The sequence below is a fragment of the Poecilia reticulata genome, linkage group LG15, assembly GCF_000633615.1.
Source record: "Poecilia reticulata strain Guanapo linkage group LG15, Guppy_female_1.0+MT, whole genome shotgun sequence".
NCBI classification, from domain to species: domain Eukaryota; kingdom Metazoa; phylum Chordata; class Actinopteri; order Cyprinodontiformes; family Poeciliidae; genus Poecilia; species Poecilia reticulata.
In genome coordinates, this window is record NC_024345.1 from 7,518,882 (window position 1) to 7,524,254 (window position 5,373).

A 5,373-nucleotide genomic window follows, 5' to 3' on the forward strand; every position below is an offset into this window, starting at 1 on the left:
CAGTCCAAAGTTATTACTCATCATAGGGGTCTTCGGGCTGCACTTTGTCTGGTTCCTCACCTAGGACCTGTCTGCCTTGGGTGACCCTACCAGGGGCATAAAGCCCCAGACACTCAAACCCCTCCACCACGATAAGGTGGCAGCCCAAGGAGAGGAGGGATATTCATTTAGAATTAAAAATAACTCACCCTGAATTATCATGATAGATATAATGAATGCAATAAAAGTGACATTAATGAAGGGGAAAAAACTCAACCCAGACTTTAAGTTTAGGGTCTGGTTAACAGAGTATGAAGTTAAATTTCTTTCCCAATTATTGAATGAAAAAAAAAACTCAGTTAAGCAAAATAAAATAGTAATCAAAACTTTTGGAATTGTGATGATTTCTTTTTTTTTAAAACAAATCATTTTGTTTAAAAAACTTTTTTTTTAATTAAATAACTAATTTGTGTCTTGTGAACTATTTTCCAAACAAAAACTTTTATTTGCACACATCAGAAATCTTTTGTTGTGATTTTAGGCCTTGCCCACGACGTCATGTGAGAATCACAAGCAAAACTTTGAGTGAAACAAAAACTTAGAATATCAAGAAAAGATTTCTGACAAGCACAAATAAGTTTGTTTTGCAAAAAACAAAATCATTTCATAAGACAAAAATGTGTGATTTAAATGTTTAAAAAAGTTTTTTTAAGCAAAACTGAGTTGGCTTTTCTCATGGTGACATGCATTAACAATTACATGTTTGCTTTTGTTTTTTTCTTTTTTCTGCAGTTCCAGGTTAAAGTTTGATTCATCTCTGCTTTCCTGAATGGACCATCTTCATCTCCATTGCAGCAAACAGGCAGCTCTTTTCTTTTTATAGATAACAGTCACTAAAAGGTTGCATTGTGCCCTTGTTTAAATTTTTAATAGTGTAATTCTGTAAAGACAAAATATGTCTGGTGGTCCAGCTCTGATTTATATATCTTGCTAAATTGCGGGTTTGAATATTGCAATACTTTCCTATAACAAAATAGACCTGCAGAAAGAAATTACTAATAACATATCTTACATATGCATAGTTGTATGCTCTGTATAGAGATTTCCCTTTGCTTTCATTGCATATCTCAGAATTTTTTAATTTATCATTGTTTATTAAACTCTGAAAGCTGAGAGGCTTTGTTTATATTCTGTTTTAAAATGCGATTAGATGTGCCCTTTTTTTTTTTTGAGCACCTGCCCCTTTAGTGATCTCTGCACGGCCCTGCAGCTATTATATATTGTTAACAACAGCAACGGCTGGAGAGGAAAATTATTAATTTTGTTGCTGAGAATAAACTTAAAACATTTTGCAGACTTAAAAAATAGAAAATAATAAGCCTAAAAAGGTGGATCACTATAACAGCAATGTGTGAGGATTAGAAAGAGCGTCCAGCCTGGTACTATGTACAGTTCTTCCATGCGTTGCTGTAAATACTGTAAAATATTAAACTTTCTACATACACTAAAACATAAATTTTATCACATTTATTCACAATCAAATATTCAAAATAGAAACAGAATAAGCTCTTTTATGTTAGAAAATATGTGGACAGCTTTTCACCCATGCATTTACTTTACAAATGTGGCTAAAAGGAAATTAGCTGCCATTTCATCAATATGAGATTTATTGCTAAAACATTAAAAGGTCATTCATTAAACACAATTTTTGCTCAAAAATAAGTAAACTGAAGTGTTGTTCTCCGGGTGCAATTAGAACCAAATACAATCAGTACAGACAACTGAGAGTTTTGCAAACATCAGATATTGGAATTCCACCACAAAGCTTATCAGTGTGTCTCTGAGGAACGATGGAGCCGATTCAACATCAATAAGAACAGATCTGAAACAATAGTACTGAATATTTTCACTCACTCCTGATGCTTTTTGTATCTTATTATTGAGAAGTCTTAAGTATTCTTATGTTGTGATGTGAATAAGCTTCAGTAAACTAATCAATAAAGCCTCTAAGCAAAGTGCTTTGACCAAGGTGCAATGGCTGTCTGACTATCAGACCCTCACACTTTCACTGATTGATTTAGTGTCAGGGACGAGTCGGTTCAATGTCAGTGTTTCTGTGTTTAACAAACATGTAAACCTGCACAACTATTTTTAAGCAAATAATTTGGTTTGTTTACAGAATAAAATGTTATTGGAAAAGTGTAAAAATCACAGTAAATAACTGGAGCAAAATATAATTGCTTAACAGTTTATTGGCTTTAAAAATTCAAACCACATAGGTTGGAAAATACAGGAATGAAGAATAACTCATGTACCAATGAGAAAGGTGGGGATTTCCCAAAAACTCATGGCAATGTTTTGTTTAATAAAAAATTAGCCCCACATTGACATCCTGTCCTTGAACAAAACTAAAAAACAGCTTCATAAGTGCTGTTCAGTAACCATATGGACCACAGGTACAACCTACAAAGATTTAAGTACAGCTGAGAACGGCTGTAAAACTCTGGATGCTGTAGAGACGTCATTAAAGTTTTGTAGGTGAAAATAACGACTAACTGCACAACATCATTCAGTCCAAATCCTTAATGCTTTACTGGTCATTTACACACAGAACATCAGTCAGTTTCCAGTTGTACAAGGTATTAAAACCTCTACTTCTGCAATGATATCAGCTCAAAATCAACAGAAAATCTGTTAAACTGAGTACAAATTTCACCTCAATGCACTTTACAAGACAAACCATCCATTCTCTATCCAGAGATATGTAACAATATCTGGCATTCATAATACATTAAATGTAGACAGATTCTGTCTTGTTTGGTGGTACTTTCCTGACCTTCACGAGAAGCAAAATAAGAACCAAGAAAGTATGTTTCTATAATATGTACAAATTAAAGGGAAAGCATTATGGGGTTTTCAGGCAGATGGCATCATCTTATACCATAATCAACTAACTATGTATAGAAGATGATACTTCATCTTAAAGGAGAAGGCAAGCCACCCTTTTCCAGCTCAAGGCCATGGCCTTGGACTTAGAGCCACTGAGCCTCATCCCGGCCGCTTCACACTCGGCTGCGAACCTCCCCAGTGAGAGCTGCAGATCACGACCTGATGAATCCAATAGAACCACATCATCCACAAAAAGCAGAGATTCAGAGAGGCCACCAAATCGGATCCCCGCTTGGCTTTGCCTATAAATTCTATCCATGAAAGTAATGAACAGAATCGGTGACACAGGGCAGCCTTGGCAGAGTCCAACTCTCACCGGAAACGAGCCCGACTTACTGCCGGCAATGCGGACCAGACTCTGACACCAGTCATGCAGGGACCTAACAGTCCATATTAAAGGACCCAATACCCCATACTCCCGGAGAACCCCCACAGGGCTCCCCAAGGGACACATTTTCTCCCAGAAAACATATGTAAACACATGTAAAACACATGTAAACCAGTTGGGCGAACTCCCACACACCCAGGAACCTGCTGAGGGTGTAGAGCTGGTCCAGTGTTCCACGACCAGGACAAAAACCACACTGCTCTTCCTGAATCTGTGGTTTGACTATCCGACAGACTGTCCTTTCCAGGACCCCTGAATAGACCTTGCCAGGGAGGTTTAAGAGTGTGACCCCCCTGTAACTGGAGCACACCTTCCGGTCCCCCTTTTTGAACAGGGGGACCACCACCCCAGTCTGCCAGTCCAGGGGAACTACCCCTGATGTCCATGCGATATTGCAGAGTTGCATCAACCAATACAACTCTACAACATCCAGAGCCTTAAGGAACTCCAGTCGAATCTCATCCACCCCCAGGGCCCTGCCACTGAGGAGCTTTTTAACCACCTCCATTAGGGAGCTTGACCCAAAGTCCCCAGGTTCAACTTCCTCAATGAAAGGCATGTTGTTGGGATTGAGGAGATCTTTGAAGTACTCTTTCCACCGGCCCACAGGGTCCCGAGTCGAGGTCAGCAGCACACCGTCCCAACTATAAACAGTGTTGGTTCTGTACTGTTTCCCCCTCCTGAGATGCCAGATGACAGACCAGAATCAAAGCCATGTGGAAGTCTTTCTCCATGGCCTCTCCAAACTCCTACCATGCCTGAGTTTTTGCCTTAGAAACCACCCGAGCCACACACTGCTTGGACTGCCGGTTTATAAACTTTATGAATATAATTACAATTAAAAAGTGTGTATTAGCAGAAATATTTCATAATGATAATGTAGTGAATGTAGAAAAAGATTCATTGTGTTTGTAAATAAGGATTTTGCATTTCATTTGTGTTTCTGACAAATGGTGTGTCTCCAAGTTCACTGGAGAGTAAAAGACAGTAAAACGTGAATAAATTCAAAAACAGATTGAATTTAGGTTGACACAGATTTTACATTTAATTTGTTTTATGAGGTCAGTCACATGCGGTAGATTTCTCTGGACAAAAGCTACCAATCTATTCTGCACTTTCAGATAGCCTGGCTCCCTCTGGGGCTTTGCAGTAAATAGTCAAAAGAACTAAGCAAAAATAATGTAATCATACGATCACCATGATATTCTAAGTAAAATGTGCTGCCCAGTGCTGGAAACCAGGTTTGAGTTGAAGGCATTGGGTGTTTCAGACCCACAGCGGCCTGAATCAAGCCTCCAACATTTAAAAAGGAAGGTTCAAAACCCCAAAAGACCGTTTAATGCCGGCCTGCAGTGAGGCTGCCCTTAATCCTGCAGGAGACCTTTTTGTGGGTGCTGAAATCTGCCACTGCCAAACTGTACTCCTGCAAACTTAAGAGCTTGAAAGCAGACTAATGGAAGTAGAAGAAACTATCATAAGAAAGCTGCAGAAACCTCTGAAAGGAACGTTTACTGACTGTCCATTTTCACTTTTTACAATTTTGGACCTGCTGTAACTGATTGTGACTCACCAGCTTGCAGTTTTCACTATTACTGTCATATAAAACATCAGACATAAAGTATATTACCAAAGCACTTTTAAAATTTTATATTGGTATAGAAAATATTCAGAACTTCCAAAAATAATTACTCAAAAGTCAAAACACAGAAACTAGAGAGCATTTTAACGAAGGAGTCAGAGACATGAACACAATGTTGGAGCAGGTTGACTGATCAAAAGCTTGCTGCTAACTTCCCAGATGTCTGCTGAAACATTAAATTGAATCGTAAAATAATTTTAGGAAGATAATTCAATGGCTCGTGCAAAGATAACTGAGCCTCAAATCGGGAGTTTGTGCAAGGAGAAGGAGGCAGGAAGTGAAGGTTGCCAGATCTTAACAGCTAAAGGAAATGAACCTGGAAAACTAAGATTTATCCCCGGATGCTTCACTGCTAAATAAAGCAGTGATTTGTTGATGACATTGATTCATTTCTTTAAAAATAAAAATGTTCACCTTG